The sequence below is a fragment of the Hypomesus nipponensis genome, chromosome 9, assembly GCF_054491055.1.
Source record: "Hypomesus nipponensis isolate SF chromosome 9, ASM5449105v1, whole genome shotgun sequence".
Classification (NCBI taxonomy): domain Eukaryota; kingdom Metazoa; phylum Chordata; class Actinopteri; order Osmeriformes; family Osmeridae; genus Hypomesus; species Hypomesus nipponensis.
In genome coordinates this window covers 26,976,117-26,994,673 of record NC_140369.1, presented here as the reverse complement: position 1 = coordinate 26,994,673, position 18,557 = coordinate 26,976,117, and the positions used below count along the sequence as shown (strand labels likewise).

The window sequence follows — 18,557 nt, the reverse complement described above, 5'->3', positions numbered from 1 at the left end:
TCCACCCTCAAACCCAGAGTCCAGACACACCTTCCCCGGTAACCTTTATGTTTGTATGTGTCCTGTTTACAAGGTAACCTTTATGTATATATATGTGGCCTGTTTAACAAGGTAACTTCTATGTTTCTATATGTGACCTGTTTACAAGGTAACCTCTATGTTTCTATATATGGTCTGTTTACAAGGCAAACATCTGAAGATTTTAGGCAGCACCAGAGCTGCCAGAACCTGCCCCTCCTGATGCAACACAGGAATACGCCTCCATGTTGGGTGTATGTTGTCCTTTCAAGCCCTGGCTTATTCTCCATCTGCATACTGTTACCCAACCGTCACGCTGATGGAAAATGTCAGAGTGGTTTGTATTCACTTCCTCAAATGAAACAAAGGTCGTTACGGAGTCGCCGTGGAGAAGGAACAAGGAAGTGAAGTACTGTCTGGTGTGTCAACGAGCACAGTTGTGGAATTCATCAGTATTCTGGTATTTTGGGGTGTTCTTTCAGCATGAGACGGTCTGGAACTATGAATCCTGTGTGTGTGTTCTGGAATGTTGCGGCACAAGTTTTGGAAGGCGGGTATAAAGGAGGGGCACACACACACACACAACACACACACACACACACAACAAGGGTGTAATGGAGAATTCTCATTCCTGGCATTCCTCGGCTGTGGTGCTTTTTTTCTCAACTCATTCTGATTGGATGCAGGCCAGTGCATTTCTTGTAGTAACTATTAGTGTGTTATGAGGATGTAAATTGTACTGAAGTGTGTCACGCGCATCTACATGCTTGTACGAGAGGCTACAGTGAAAATATTTTGCTGGATTCTCTCTTACCAAAAGCTCCACCTTCCCTCTCTCCCTTCCACTCCAAACTCTTTAGGTCCTTGTTCGTTTAGTCGCTCCCTCCCTCCCACCCTCCTTTGCTTCCTTGCTCACTCCCTATCTTGGAGTAGAAAAGACAGGCCTGTGTGTGTGTGTTTCCCCACTACCCTATCAGACCATCCCAGAGGTATGTGGGCCCTGCCTCCATTCAGTAATCATTCCATGCTGTCTAATGCTGCACTAAATGATACTGTCTAATGCTGCACTAAATGATACTGTCTAATGCTGCACTAAATGATACTGTCTAATGCTGCACTAAATGATACTCACAATGAGAATGAACGAGGGGGGGGGGGGGGGCAGGAGTAGTAGGATTCAGAAGGGGGCACATGGAATGAGACAGAAACAGAAACGGTGCAGGGGGAGAGAGAGAAGGAAACTGCACACTGTTTAAAGAAATGTAAACAAATCATGAGGTTTCTATGTAATGTCATTTTGGTTGAATACATTTAACGTAAGTACTATGGGAAGCATTATCTTTCATCAAATGAGTAACTCCCAAGGTAGTCTGGACTGATTAACAACTAATGTACATTACATCCATTCCGGTGTGTGTGTCCACCCTTAGCTTTCTAAGCCATCTAAAGCAGGGGTGTCAAACTAATTTTAGGTAAGGGGCCACATACTTGATCTCAAGTGGGCCACACCAGTAAAATCATAGCATAATAGCGCAATAGCGCATACATAACGACTATTTTTTTATGTTTAACTCATTGGTGAAGGTTTTTGATGATAATAAACAACAATAAACTACAATAAAGTAGAAACATAAAGACCCAAAACTCAGACATCAGCCCACTGTTTATCTGCCTGGGCTCTCCTCTGCTGATTCCCTCGCTTTGTGACGTCTGACGTCAAATGCGTCACAAAGCGAGCAGCGAGCGCTGCTGCCTGGGGCAATGAGCGCTTCTGCCTCCGGAGCAGACATCACATTTACACAGGTTTTTAAGCAATTACTGGATCAATTAAAAAAATTACTAAATGTTTCTAATCATAAACCCGCATATTCTTAATAGACATTTGGATTTGAAATAGCAGTTATTTTTATAGAAATACGATTAATGTCTTTCTGTAATTTTCAAACTTAGCAAAGACATCTGAGAGGCCGAGCTGGACGCCCTGGTGGGCCGTATGTTTGACACCCCTGAATCTAAAGAGTGTTTTATGTTTATCTTAGGTGCAACTGGTCGTGACCCGGGTTGTGACTTAATGACCAAGGACAAAAGTGGGTTGTGAGTTTAGACCGATTGTCTACCAGAGGGTCTAGCACAGTCTATATTATGAAGAAGTACTTCAAATGTACTATTGATTAATTAGTACTGTTGTACTATACAGCCATTTTTTACCTTTTCTCATTGTTATACGTACGACATGCAATGTATACAATATTTTAGGGTTGGGCAGTCAATTAAATTGTTTTAATCGATCGTCAGGAGAATTAATGATCGATTTTCATTAACACCATTAACATTTTTATATTAAAATTCTTTATTTATAGGCTATATTAAAATGCAGTGAAAAAAACCCACACTGTGTTTGAAATCTGTATTACAAGAAGAACAACTATTTCTGTACTCCTAGCAGAAGCCGGTGCTCAAACACAACTGACCCTCGTTGTTTTTCCGGCTAATTAACAAAGCTTCATAAAAACCTTCACAATTTTCTGTGCTCGTTGTGCATCGCAGCTCCTCTGTGCTAACACAGAGAGCAGGATGCACCGCCACTAACCAGGGTCGGATGTAGGCTACGTTCTTCAATTGGTACATCATTTGAGTCGTAGAGGAGTTGTATTTATACTCAGCTTTGCAGTGTTGGCTGTGAACAAAGTCATTTTAAGTCAAAATGGTAATACTCTACACTTCGCCGTGACCTCTTCATGTTAATTTTTAAAATACATGGAAACTCACAGGTAACTGAATAGGCCTGTGGCTTTTTCTCCAAACATTGCCTTTTTGTGGTAAAATGTTTAATTGCTGCCACATAGCAAAATCCAATTGCATTCCTTCAAGACTCACACTACGCAACAGAACACGCATTAGTTTCATCTATGAAAAAAGAACGTCATCGACGAAATTCTTTATGATCAATTAATCGATCGTCGATTAATTATGCATCCCTGCTAAATAAAGTCACTACATATCCTCAGAGTTAGTCAGTAAAGATGGGGATCAATATTACCACCATCTAAAACCTTCTCTATATCCATTGGTCTCAAAACTAAGCCAACTCCTCCACCTGTCTAGATCCAGCCTGGGGGAGGTCAGCTGACACTAGAAATGGGCCGATATAAACGATATGCAAATGATACAAAATTGGCATACGATTTCAGCCAATATTTCAGCAATAGAATTAAAATCTCTATCGTGATAATGCATGTTGATGACGCAATCTACCCGCAAAATGTAGAGCTACGAGCTGCTACGAGCTGCAACGCATCATCGTATTCCTCATGTTGAGTATCCATGGCTGAAAGCGAAATGGAGGAGCTGGTGAAAAAGACCGGCGCAACATCCATTATTTGGACTTGATTCGGATTTAAGCCGTCCGACGAGCAGCAGCAAACTATACTAGACCAGAGTGTGTGAGGCAACAGTTGAGACTAAGAGGGGTAAACACGACTAATCTGTTCTACAACCTCAAAACGAAACATGTCACTGAATACCAGCATTACCAGGCAATGTGGCCAACCCCAAAATCCAGTTTGAAGAACGCAGGACAGAAAGAACAGGAACTGATCCAGATCTCCATCCAACAGTCATTTTCAAAAGTAATCCTTACAGTAGGAAGAGCCCGCGATGGATTGAAATTACCAGGGCCATAATTGTTTACTTGTGTAACGACATGTTCCCTTTTCAAACGGTAGAGACACATGGCTTTAAAGCCATGATCAGAGCTATTGATCCACGATACAGGGTGCCAAGCCGCAAATACTTCACAGAAACAGGGATGCCAAAATGGTATGCTGAGCTCCGCAAAAAAGGTTTATTTCAAAAATTGATTGTGCTTTCCTTTGGCAATTTATTATGTTTTCATTTGAAGTATCTGTGCACTACCCTTGGAAGAATTTTCTTTATTTAAAATAGCCATGCCTAAATGTTTTTTATATGTTCTTTGTGGGAGTCAGGTGGCTGAGGTGGGAGCCAGATGGCTGAGCTGTTAGGTAACAATCGGGCTAGTAATCTGAAGGTTGCTAGTTTGATTGCCAGCCATGCCAAATGACGTTGTGCCCTTGGGCAAGGCACTTCACCCTACTTGCCTCGGGGGAATGTCCCTGTACAAAAAAAACTCAATACTTTAAGCTTTTTAGTCTCTGCAGCTAGTGTACTTGAATTGTATTTATCTACAACATTATGTTGTATAATTACAGTTTTGCACAATAAATGTTCTCAAAACTACGTATGTTTATTTCTTTAAAAAATAAATATATTTAGCAGTTTGGCTTTCCTTAAGGTCTATGTAATCTGTTCTGAAATTGTTCTATTATAATTTATATATTGTGATATATATCGTTATCGCAAGAGGCTGCAATGTATATTGCAATATGGATTTTAGGCCATATCGCCCATCCCTAGCTGGCACCAGAGGGACAACCACCAGAGGGTCTAGAGCAGTGGTTCTCAACTGGTCAAACCTCAGGACCCACATTTGTACTGGGTCAGTCAAGTCTGGGTCAGTCAGTCAAGTCACAACCCAAAAATATTACGGGTTTAACAATATATCATGGAACAAAATATCACAATACATTTTTTTTACAATATGTATCGTAGAGTTATGGCAATATTTGTACAATATGACGTCCATCTGATCTTATTGGTTGAGCTACCAGCGTGTGACCTACTCTGCACCTGCGTCATGCGTGCATTCATTGCATACACAGAAATCACTTGAACTGATTGAACTAAATTGTATGTACAACAAAGAAAATTGTTGCAAATGTGTAATGTTTTGGAAAAAATCTGTTAATTGAATTTGTTTCATTAAACATTTTGTTCAAAATATTGTGATATGTATTGTATCGTACACCCAGTATTGTGATACGTATCAAATCGTGAGCGAGTGTATCGTTACAACCCAGAAAAAAATATATATATTTCTTTCCGAACTGAATTTATTTCACAAAGCAATTTGTGCAGTAATCATTTGTGTTCTAGAATGGAGGTGGCACGGTGTGAGCCTATGCACCTTTTAAAATAAAAGGGTAGCATCGGAAGTTTGGTAACTTAGACTTTTTGACGGAGCTGAATAACATGTCCGCAACCCCCTTTTCGAGACCCACCAGAGAGTTTACTACAGTAAAAAAAAAAAAACGTTTACTACCGTTTAACATGGATCTCCTATCAGCCAGGAAGTGGATAAACGTCCTCCGGAGTCACATTCAAAATAACTGTATTTGTATTGATGAGTCGTCTCTGGTTCTCTACTTATTAAGGTCACCATCCAGGCAGCCTCACCTGTGGCCCCTTTGAAGGGAAGTTCCTTTGAAGACCACAGGCATCTGTGCTCTATAGGACCCTCCCAATTAGCAGCTGCTAATGAGAACCAGAGGGCTCAAAGGGGAATGGCAGACAAGCTTTGATTCAGCCCTGAGTAGAGGGGCCCCTGGCTGGGGGGCTGCCAGCTGACCTCCCCCAGGCTGGATCTAGACATGTGGAGGAGTTTGCTTAGTTTTGAGACCAACGGATATCAGGATTTCCCGCCGAAAATGTGTTAGTTAAGGTGGTAGGGTGGGGTTTGCCGTACTGGGGACCGGGGGGGGGGGGGGGGGCTAGTTTGTGCGATAGACTGATGCGTTCTGCAGAGAAGGGAGACTGGCGTTGGTCACAGTTTGGAATGGAAGGGAGAACAAGACAACGGCGGATATTGCTACTTCTTTTTTGTTAAGGCGGCAGGCGTGTGTTGCTTAGGCCTTAACTGAAGTGCTGTGGGAAACCCTGGATGTAGAGGTTTTAGATGGTGGTAATGTTGATCCCCATCTTTACTGACTCTGAGGATATGGAGTGACTATTTACTAGGGATGCATAAAATATTGTATACATTGCATGCTGTATGCATAACAAAAAGAAAAGGTAAAAAAAAATGTATTACAACAGTACTAATGAATCTATTGTACATTTGTAGTACTTCTTCATAATATAGACTTCAGGTAATTTAGGTCTGCTTACACTAAGATGCAACCTCAGGTAGCTCGAGACCGTGCTGGGAGTAAGACTGATGCTATGCTAACTAGTGAACGGTGAAACACTTTCTGACCTATGCTATGCTAGTTGGTGCCAAAACCCTTATCAAGTTCAAGACTTTTATTTGTCAGGTACACAGAACAACACAAGGTTAGACTGGGCAGTGAAATTCTTAAGACAAGACTACGCAAGCACCTGGCAAAACATAACATATAAGTATAAGCAATAAATATCAACTTTACTAACCCTAATACTAAAACTTCCTAAATTACAGATAACAATAAATAGTACACTATACTAACCCTAAATGCACAAAAAACCTGTTTCAACCCTATAACCTATTCTAACCTAAGTGGAGTACAGTACAATAGTGCAAATTTGCAGATCAGTGACTATGTCAATGACCATACAGGAGCCTGGTGGCGAGGTACAGTAGTGCAAAGTTACTGATAGTGCAACCAGTAGCTGAAGGTGACAGTGTATAAGTGACTAGTGTGCAGTAATCAATGTCCATATCAGTGTCCATTCAGAAGCCTGATGGCCCTTGGGTAGAAACTGTTGTCCAGTCTGCGTGTGCGCGACCGGATGCTGCGGTAACGCCTGCCAGAAGGCAACAGGGTAAAGAGACTGAAGCCTTATGACTGATGCTACAGATTGTAGCCATGGCTTGGCTATGCTAACATGGCCCTGCTATGTGGAGCTTGTGGAGATGGCTGCAATAGACAGCACTGGGGGCTCCTTGTTCTTCCTAATTGTGACATGAATTGGCCATATGCGTAAATGCTCTAGGCCAGCAGGGAGGATATGCTAATCTTTTAATTAGACGGGCTCAGCAGAACTTTCAAGGTCCTCTCTCACTTCTTTTTTTCCTATCAACCCCCTTGCTATATATCACCTTAGCTACAGTCTCCTTTCACTCTTAAAAGCAACTGAACAAAACCAGATAGTATAACAGGTTGCACTTCTGCTGAAGAGTGAGGGATGCTGGGTAAAACCCTGACACCTGAGAACACAGTGCAACCTGAGAGTCATTACTCTCCTCTGATATTCAATTCCCAGGCCCTCGCTTCCTTAACTACAATCTGTTCCTTGTGCCCTGCATCCCAATTTATCATCGTTGCATGGAGTAATAGTTTGAGAGGGCCATGATGTAATGTACACACACACACACACACAGATCTTCATTGCTCATTAGTGTCATTGATTAGCGGTGAGTCCACACACCTGGGAATCCACACCGAGCCTGAATCAATGATTGTATGAAAGGCACGGATGACACTGTTGTAAAGGGAGCCAGGCAGAGGCAGTTACAGTGTGAACAGCTCAAAGTTATCTCGTCTTCAGTCCAGCTCAAGACAGAACATCAGTTACAGAGAGAGCCGAGAAAGAAGTCAAGCAGTGATAGACAGCAAGAGAAAGAAAAGCTCGTTTTCAAGTTCTTCATATGCTTGATTCAGCATCTGTGGCCCAACCCTGATGTTACAAAAATGTAACATCTTGTATCACTGACATGATTAGAAAACACAGAGGCTCCAGAACAGGGAAGTCACATTCCCGCTGTGTCAGCCCTCTCACAAATCTTCTTTCTTTAGCTCACCGACACACTGACACGCAAAAAAAGAAAAAAGAGTTGCATTATGGACAGCATTGACAGATAAGGTGTGATGGCGACTTCTTTTTAACCATAACTGAATTAGCAACACCTAAAGAAGGACAGCTTGCTGTATTTGTATTACCTTTGGGATGTAGCATCACATTTCTGAATTTGAACAGAAAAAAATTACAGAGTTTAACATAAACAGTTATACTACTGTTATACCTGACATGCAGTTTTCCAACAGGGGACAAGTGTGTCTATGTGTGTGGGTGGGGTGAAAATGAATCAGTAGCCAGGGTAGTTAGAAAGGTGCTTATGGAGCGTCAACAGGAGAGACATTTCTACAGACAGCCTCTATTTCTTCCCCCGAAGCACACAGATTGAGCAGTAATGTGTGTGTGTCTATGCACAGTTCCCCAGCTGTGACCATATGATGACTGCTGGACTCAGCTATACAGAGAGTTAATCCCAAATATGACCCTAAAGCAGGTCAAAGGTCACCATGATCGCAGCCAACCCCAGCAAGTCAACCTCCAGTTCCTTCCTCGCTGACAGGAGGTGCTCTGCACTTCTGTCTGCTGTCACAGACTCTCTATGTAGCTCACAGACATACAATACTAACACAACACCAGCCAGATATGGACCACAACATACAATACTAACACAACACCAGCCAGATATTATGATCGATGTTGACCACTCATGCTGCTCATTCTTATTCTTGTTTTTATATGTATTTTATTTTATATTAAAATTGTTGTATTTTTAGATTGTTTGGTTCTTAGTAATAGTTAAACTTTTGTACTTTCACTTAATTTAAGATTCGTATATGTTTAGTGTTTTGCACCTCCCTGGCACACTAAATTCCATGTTTGTGTAACATACATGGCGGATAAACCAAATTTTGATTCTGATATGGACCACAACATACAATACTAACATAACACCAGCCAGATATGGACCACAACATTTAACACCAGAAAAACCCCAGAGAGAAAAGCCCCTGTGATCTCTGTCATAGTGACATGGTGTTGATGCCAACCCAGTCCATAAGGTGGAGGTGTAATTGGGAAGTAGAAAAGTCCCCATCACCCAGTGTCGTTTAAATGACGGATTGGGAGACTGCAGTAGATTTCTAATCGCAACAGGATGCGGACTGACAAAGTTCCTCGGTTAAATGCCGCTTAAACTCGTAATGAGCGAAAACAAACACTTTTTTGGACTGCGTTTAGATTAAAATACCAAATATAGCTAAAAATGACTCATTCCAAGTTATGGACAGAGGAAACACTTACAGAAAAAGAACAACCCTTCAGCATAAAATTGCATTGGTATTGTATTTACTTTCCTCTCGGTCACAAGACACTGACACACAGACAAGAACCGGTCTGTCTATCCATGCCTTGTTGAGGAGTGGAGAACCTCTCCCCTCTTCTGGGGACGTACTAAATGGGCTAACACTAAATGGTATTTGCTCTAACTTGGTTGGATTTGAACACAAGACCTGCTGTCCCGGCCTGAGTGGCCCTGGCAGTCGTGCCACACTCAGCCTGGGACTCAGCAGAACGACACCAGAGGTATGGAAACCATCAGCTGTCTGGGGAACCAGAAGAAGAATGTGAGCTCACACAATGTGGTCCTGTTTGTCTGATAGGCTTGTGGTGTTACGCAAGCAGATACACACACAAGTTTCCATGCAGCATTTCAATCAGAAAACGTAAAACAAGTTCTTTGTGTGTTAAAATACACACACAGCTCATGTGCTTTTCCGTTCCCCTCCCTCCCTCCCTACTTCTCGTGACTGCAACATGGGCGTCTGTGTGAAGGCCTTGTGTGTTTCTGAACTTTGTAACCAAAGTTATGATCTGAACACTGGCATTGGACGGTTGAGGTCATTGTGATTTTGTGTAAGTAGAGAGAGAAAGAGACAGATGCTCGAAATGATTATTTATAAGCTTATGCTTATTTCATAAGATGGTTGGACAAAAACTGTTTGGGTTTAACGTTGGTTTTGAGTCATGAAAAATATAGGAATAGCAATGTAATTGGTGACTGAGGCTTAAGGTTTGGCAAAGAGAAAGTCTGTCAGTGTCACACTTGGTCTAGCACCTTTGGTAAAAACAAGCTTGGTGTGTCTAGTTGAAGTGCTCATAGCCGCAGATGGCATGTTAGGACCATCTTATCTACTGTTCTAGCAGGGTTGGGTCAGTCGTTGTTCTAGACCTTGTGGAAAAAGTTAAGCAACTGTCCCCCACGCCACACCCCCGCCACACACACACACAATCAGGCTTGTGACGTGTGGTGTGTGTATGACACTGACATTCTGCTTATCCACCAGAACTGATGATATGCAGAACGGTGTACGGCGGGGTGTAGCTTGTTTTTTGTGTGTTTTTCTTTATTGTGTGTGTGTGTGTGTGTCCAGTAAACAGAGGGAATTCTGAATTGCTCTGCCAAACTGTCTTCTATAACCATACTCAGACTGCCCCACCCGGTTTCTCAACTCAAATACAACATTACAGCTGCTCAATGCTATGTAACTATGCTTGTGTGTTCGTACATTACATACATAGACACTCTAAGAGAGAGAATAAGGGGTGTGGTACAAAAACACTGTAAGAGAGACAAAGAGAGTGGGAAAAAAGAGAGAGAGAGAGAGAGAGAGAGAGAGAGAGAGAGAGAGAGAGAGAGAGAGAGAGAGAGAGAGAGAGAGAGAGAGAGAGAGAGAGAGAGAGAGAGAGAGAGAGAGAGAGAGAGAGAGAGAGAGAGAGAGAGAGAGAGAGAGAGAGAGAGAGAGAGAGAGAGAGAGAGAGAGAGAGAGAGAGAGAGAGAGAGAGAGAGAGAGAGAGAGAGAGAGAGAGAGAGAGAGAGAGAGAGAGAGAGAGAGAGAGAGAGAGAGAGAGGGAGGAAGTGTGTGGGGAGGCCGGCAGGGAGCCAGAGAGTTCCCTCTTGGCCCAGGGACGTGTTTTGATCCTCCACCCCATGCTCCCAACAAATCACACACACAACCATGGAAACACACAACAAAAAGCAGACCCCACTAGTCCACCCAGCCAGACGTGTGAACCATGTGACAGGAAGGAGAAAGCCTCAGACTAAAGGGTTGGGGAACAGGAAGGGGACCGCATGGTAGACGTGTTTGTCAGTGACTCCCTGGTAACTGTAAGTGTTGACCATTGTTATTGGTCCCTCCCTCCCCCCCTCCCCCACCCCAGTGTTTTCCTGATCTGCCGTTAACAGAGACACCAAGCTGAATCTGGTCTCTATCACTCTCTTCCTCTTACAGTGGCAGCAAACCACAAACTCCCCATCACTGTTCTGTAACCATGGTGAGGCTACAATCATCTCACATAGGAGTTGTAGATGGAGTTGTAACACTATTACCATCATAGGATATCAGTAACATCACAATAATAATAATACTGAATTGTAAAAACTGAATTGTGCAAGGACAGAGTAGTATCCCAACTGCATTTTTCTTTTCTCTTTAAAATGCACACACGTGCAAGCACACACACACACACACTAATATGCCTACCTGCTTCGTTCCAAGTCACATTACTATTTGGTACTATAGATGACCTCATCATTGTGTGTCTGTGTACACTGTGTGTGTGTGTGTGTGTGTGTGTGTGTGTGTGTGTGTGTGTGTGTGTGAGTGAGTACTGTACTTACTGTATTACAATCTCATGCAGTAAATGTGTGTGTGTGAGAGAGAGACTGTCAACACTTGTGATGTGTGTGCTAACAAGCTGGAGCTTAATGTGATTAGTCTGCACACACACGCACAGACACATGCACGCACACAGATACACACACACGCACAGTATATTGTCGCCATCAGATCTTGTCAACACTCCACCATCCCACAATGCCAGACTCAACCTCTCAGGGGAGTCTTCACTCCCTCTCTCCATTAATAACTTCACAACAAATCCAGCACAGCCTCACACTGCTACAGACACACACACACACAAAGAGCTGTCATCAGCTTACTATAGCACATCACTCAAAGCTGCACTCTCCAACACCTCACAAAGACACCAAAACTTAAATGATAAACGCACTTTCTCTTCATCACACAAGCTTGCGCGCATGCACACGCACACACACGCAAAGACTGAGAGGGATGCCACAGCTGCTGAAAGACTATCCTCTCCCTGCCCTCCTCTGGAGTGAGGCTCTTGAGAAGAGACCAAAAGAAAAAAAGGAAAGAGAACAGAGGACAGGAGAGGAAAAACTCCATCACAGGGTATAAGCTCTTCTTCTCCAGGGACAGTAGATCCTCTCCAGGGGCAGTAGATCCTCTCCAGGGGCAGTAGATCCTGTCCTTCCAACTCCAGAGGCTGCTATCGGCTCTCAAGTTCAGCACAGCTCAAAGCAAACTCATTCGGCCATGCAAGATTAAAGCTGCATTTGTTTGTGTGTGTGTGTGTGTGTGTGTGCATCGAGCCCTCTCAGAAACAAAGGTGTGGATGGGGTGCTAAAAGGCCACTTGGTTTTAAGGGAGGGGGGTAAGCCTTAGTGGGTGAGATCTCTCCCTGCATTTAAGGAGGAGAGGAGGGGAGGAGAAAGTATGTTGAGTAATCCTGCTGTGAGGATTCCCTACTTCACTCTGTCTCTCTCTCTTTCTCTCTGGCACACTCTCAGTTACACTCTCTTTCTCTGTCTCTCAATCTCTTTGCATCTCTCTTTGTATCTGTCTCTCTCTTTGATCATTCAAGCACACCTAATCTGGTCTTGAAGCCCCACCCAGTCCGACCCTGCCCTGTCAGCAGATTAGAGCTGCAACTACAATTATTTTATTAAACGATTAATCCGTTTTTTTTTTTTTCGATTCATAGGATAAAGATTGGGCTGAAGCCTTTGGCGAGCACAACCATTGTTCTCTCTCATATATATTTATTATTATTATTTTCCCACCACAAATACAGGAGCGTATCTTACAATTTCCCCAGAAATTGTACCCTATCTAGTTTAGTGTGAAATGCTGGAGAATTTAGTTCGTACTGATTTCCCTGCCTCCGCCATGTCAGAACATTACGGGTCTCTCTGATGGTCTTTCTTTTATCTCTGCTCTGCGCTCAACTCAAAGTTTTTAATACTCAAACATCTCTGCGACTTATTGAGTGGCATAATAGTCACGCGACACAACGAATCGATAATTAAATCCGTTGCCAACTCTTTTAATAATCAAATTTGATCGATTTGTTGTTGCAGCCCTACTGCAGATGAGTACTGAGGAGAGGCACTCACAAAGTGAAATGTGGAGACTGGAAATTCTTCAGGAACTGAGTGATGACTAGAAATTAATGTTGGTATTAGTGTGAGTGTGGATGTGGATATGTGGGCAGACAGCAGAGCCTTCAAGAGCAGCAAGACAGTTAGTCAGAGACAGACAGCTCAGGTGGCAGAATCCAGATGCAAATCCCAAGAAGAAGATCGGTCCCAGATCAACCCCCTGGCTGAATCCCAACTCTATAGTTGATGCCAAAAGCAAGCCATCTTTTTTCAATATTTTTCAAATTACAAACATGCACACATTCATGAGAACTACTATTTAGCACATGACAATGGTATATTTGGGTCGCCCATAAGTGTGGCTACCTCCCCATCTTGCCCACACTGTGAGGTATGAAAGCAATGGCCACCTTACATAAACACCTCATTGGCATTGGTTATGTCGATTCTATGGTCTTCCAAGACAACACCTTGCAGACAGCTGAACCCCGGGGATCACCAGAGGTCGTCCAGATGAACCCTGGTCCCACCACACTGAGACAGCTGTAGCTCAACAGCTTCCCCATCTCGCCCAGTTCAGGGTTCAAACTTGAGTTCCCTGACCTACGAACACGACGACCACATCTGTTAACACTGCTTTAACCTGCTACACTCTTCAGAATCAGAATCAACTCCAACTTGCTTCAACTGCGAGGGTGGGGGGTATTTATACTTTAGAGTGAGTTTAACCAGTTCAACTCAGTTATACCTTCATAAGAACCCCTTTCTAACTTCCGACAGACATTCCAGTGTTTCCGCTATGTTGATTTTTCTGCTGCCACGGTATCAGAAATAGGGGTGTACAAAATGTTAAGCCGTCTATCAGCCGTGATTGTTAGAGTGCAGTATAGCACAGACACGCGTTTCACACTGCAGTTGAGATTACGCATGTGCGTCCTTGAGAACTGTAAGTTGAATAACTTATGTTGTCAGTCCATTTAAGCCTGTTATTGTATTAGTCTATAGTTCTTGCAAATTTAAATTCATGATTTTGTTGTTTGTCTTCTTCCCCTGCTAGCAAAATTGCACGTTTGTTGATTCGATAGCGATTGCTGCCCTTGCTCACGTTTGTATTTTAGGTGCATTATTATGCTGAAGCAGTTTTAATGACTAAAAACTGGGTATATTGTTATCATTTGCTACAGAATGCTTTGCCTATCAAGATCAAATGAAGCAGACAGTGTACATGCTTCTGAGTGGCCCCTTAATCGATAGGCTATAGCCTACAGGCCACTGACCATTTACAATAAATTGTTAGGTCAATTATTAATTGGCAGCATTTATGCCATTTAGAACATACTGTAAGGTGTCTTTTAAGTATGCTAACTTAATTTATTTAGGGGAAATAGGACGAAAATATTTGCAATATTACAATAGCTATTTAGGTTCCTATATGTTTATTGTATGCACATTCCTGCCAAAGTAAATTCCTTGTCTGTGCAAACTTTCATGGTGAATAAATCAATTTCTGATTCTGATTCTGATTATTACATTAACCTGCTCCGAAATATAGGGTTAGGGTTAGCACCTTGTCTTGGCCGGTGGGGGACAGACCTGCCCCCACTGCAAAAATAAATCCTAGAGGAAACACTGCATTCCACTAGTTATCATTCAGTCAGATACACAGGCTCGCACAGAGACAAACACACACAGACAGGGAGAGTCTCTTAATTAGAGGGAGCAGATGCTGGTAGGCTAAACAGAGTAAACACAGCTTGATTTGCACTATAAACTCCCACAGCCCACTGGAGCAATGCACAGACTGAGAATGTAGACCCACCCTCAGATCTCACTCACACACACACACACAACACACTAACCGGCCCCAACACACATACACATCAAGGCAAACACACTCACCAAGACTGTCGTCAGGCACAAGAACAGAGGGATCGAAAGAGAGAGAAGTATTGAGAGAGAGACAGAGAGAGAGAGAGAGAGAGAGAGAGAGAGAGAGAGAGAGAGAGAGAGAGAGAGAGAGAGAGAGAGAGAGGCAGAGAGAGACATGTGACATGGTTTATGTATCAAGCAGCCACAGCGTTGGAATGGCCGACAGGGCACTTAAACCAGCAAACCTACAATTACCAGGCAGACACACCATACCCTTGCCATGAGTCTGTTTCAGTGTTGGACATGGACACTAGCTGACTCCACAGAGGTCCCTGGCCATACAAGTTGTTGTCCATGTCAAGAACGGGATGCTACCAGTCAGCACCTCACCAGCACAGATGCATGTATCCCAAACTAAATACAAGAAGTCTGTGTGCAGCAAATCATCTTTGTGGGCTCTAGATACAAAACCAGAACATTCTGAGCTGTGGAACTCCTGACATGTACATGGTAGAGATATCAGGTGTGGCTTTTAGGAGCACAAGATACGGAGCATGCTACAAAGTGTTACTAAATGTCTATTTCTATATCTATTTATAAAACATGCTTCCACAACTAAATCAATAACACAGGACAGTGGCAAGTCATGCCCTCACAGTTCTGAATGCAGACCAGCTGGTCTTTACACTATGGCCACCCAAGATTCATGAAAAGGTAGATAATGCTGATTTTGGGAGAAACTATTGCGTTTCCACTCCCTGTTGCTGTTCAGGTGGGTAGCAACTGGGTGTTCAGAACTATAGTATTTTTAGTTTCCTGCAGATCTGGAATGGTTTTGTCGACAGGATGCGTTAATAAAAGCAATTATGTTAGCACGGTGCAGATTCTGCGCCCAGGGTGATCCAAGTTCTAGATAATATCAGAGCTTTGGCCCATGACGCTTGGTGATGAAGGCAAGAACAATCGTGAAACGATGCCCTCGTTTGGAGGTCACCGAATCTGAAAAATCGTCATGAGCAAATTTTGCGGGGTCTCCCTTCCCCGACGCAACGCAATAGCGCGAGGACACACCTAGAAAAAGGAGGGGGAGGAGGGGGGAGAACAGCGAGCTTATTACGCCCATCCTTGGAGATGACGTAAGAAGGATTGACTTTTCGCAGCGAGAAACAAGCGCTTCTTAATTAAATCTAGTGAATCTCTTATCGTTCCGCTATACACAATCGAATGCACTGCTCTGCAGTTTGGCACCATCGTTGATTGAAATAGTCGACTAAGAAAGAGAGGCGATTCTTTCATGAGGTGTGGACATGAATCTAAATTGCTAGGAACCTCTCGGTCAAAGTAGAAAAGGCAACGCCAGACACTAAAGTCTACTGTCGCGCTCAAACGATACTGTACAATATCCCCTTGCAGTTAGTCAATGGTGCGCAATATTTTTACTTTTACGCAGACATATTTGCTCAATTCGTTCCACACGACTTGTACATCGAATCAGCACGGTTCCTTAAGAAAATAAATATCTTAATTAAACTAGAAGCAAAGTGTTTTGACAGACAGTATGTTTATAGACTGTAAGGTTAGCCTACAGGTTTCAAAATGATTCCCGGTTTTGCCATTAGCCATGGGGAAATGGGAAAAGCACACTGCTACACAGACAGTGCTTCCGACATCTTAACATTTCCTTGTTGATTAAAATAAAAGACTTGCTCGTTGACTGAAATATATGATCGTAAAGACTATTTACCATACAGCAACAATGCGGCGTTCATACAACGGACCTAAAATGCCCGCGCGCAGGAGAACATTCATTCACACACCTGTGGAAAACATTGTATGGTCTCATGCTCCAAGTGGAATATGACAAAAAGAAAGATTCGACCTTACCCGAAGTCTATTCACGCAGCTCCGCTGATAATGTATGACTGTAAGGGTAGGACCGTGTTCACCCCTGTCAACGGATCACCAAACTGTGTCCTTCAGCGCTTAAAATCCACTTTCCCCCTCCGACAGAAATGTAGCTCTCTTCTTCCGCTTGGGTCACAGCTGGACTATGAAAATTGACTTCAGAGACGAGAAACCCAAAAGAAATTCCCAATCAAATCTCAGAGGGGTATGCTGTTGTCCCACTGAAATAAAATGCTCTCAGTCACAAATTATTTAGCCTTTTCTTGAAAGAGTGCAAACTGGATTTAAAGAAGTTCAAGCTAAACGGACTGGTTTCTGCCCCATTCAGACTCCAACTTGACAACTGTGGCAAGGACAACAAATCAGTTCAATATGATTACCGCGACACTGGAAAGGTATTCCTTCGGTTTTGATCACGGTTTCCCGAAATCAAGTTATTAAACAACTCTCTCGGTATGTTACAGGCCAGAAAAGTAGGCTGCAACAAACCTTAAGATTTCACTCCAAAACGATTGTTAACCCTCTCTCAAACAGAGGAGGACATTATCACCGGAGGTAACGATTCCAGTTTGTCTGAACGCACAGCAATTCCTGTTGATTTAACCGGCAGGGTTGTTTGTATTCTTGTTTAAAATTGTGAGTGGGTTTCCAGTCCACGTACATCCGCGTGAAAGTGCAGATAAACGCGACCTGGACCGGACTACGGAAAGAGAGCGCGTCGCTCCGCCGATTTCAGTGGCTGGAAAACCGAAAGAGGGACACAGCGCCAGTCTGTTGCTGGAAAGCTGTCGCGGAGAGAGAGAGAGAAGGAGGGGCCAACCCGGGATTATTCAGTTAAGGTGGATCGTTGTGAAAAATTTGAAGATGACAAGAAACATGATGCAGTTCTGTAAACGGTTATCGACCACCTGAATAAGTCTGTATTTATTTATATTATATATATGGTACTGTATGTGCAGTTAGACATACCTAATGATACACAATATACTCTATATGTATAAATACACACGTAAAACATGAATGACTTAATTCAAACCCGGTATCCTGATACACCAGTTATAAAGTAATACTGGATGTTTGGTTATCCTCCCAGCCATATGTGACGCATGGGACGCCGTCTCCAAGGTAGCAAATGGAAACCTAAGGCCTCCCGCTAAACAAATAAGATCATAACAGTCATTTGATACACAAAACAGAACCTTCCAACTGGTAATTATAATACTTATGTGCTTGACTGATGTCGAATTTGGTGTTATCGGTCCATACACCCATACCCACTAATAAACAGTTGTGTTAAAGTGATAGTAGACGTTTTGTTTAACTATTATAGAGGGTGAGTATGACCATTCAGTTTGTTTGCATAATTATATTCTGTTTAAGAAGACATTTAAACACCTTGTAATTGAATAATCTGTTCTGGAATTCCCCTCAACAAACTCTCCTGTCTGTTTGAATGCATGGTACAGTAACCATAGTTACCTAGAAAGCCTTTTGCATGAGAGGTAAGGCATATCAGTTATGTGTGGTAGATGTGCTGTAATGACAGAAGCTTAGCTTAAGAGGAGTACTTATTCAGACAATGTTAGAACCATGTCACACTTCGTGCTATCAGTTGGGATTTGTTGACATCTCCCATCTTACTGTTTCTCCTACATTTGGAATGTGATTTTTGGGCACAGGTTCTGGGGAGTTAAAGCGTGAATCACTGAGAGAGGAGAGAATGTTATTGAGAGGGAGCTGTCCTGTAGAGAGGGTTGTCCTTGGGGGGTGCTACACCTGCTGAGTGCTGGTGACTGGATGTCAGGTCTGCTCCAGTACTAGATGTGTTGTGTTCTGGTTGTGGGAGGCAGAGAAGAAGTCATGTTCTGTCATGCTACACAGGTTGTAG

The 18,557-nt window shown here is 42.9% G+C and overlaps 1 protein-coding gene across 2 annotated transcripts in view; it reads right to left on the bottom strand.

Moving 5' to 3' along the window:
- LOC146274054 (plasma membrane calcium-transporting ATPase 1-like) overlaps window positions 1–17,404 on the bottom strand; it is a 101,822-nt gene extending 84,418 nt beyond the window's left edge. For both annotated transcript variants that reach the window (XM_084704182.1, XM_084704183.1), the window contains exon 1: window positions 16,649–17,404. The gene's annotated coding sequence lies outside the window, so the exon portion shown is untranslated. The remainder of the gene's footprint in view (window positions 1–16,648) is intronic.
- Window positions 17,405–18,557: the final 1,153 nt, after the last annotated feature.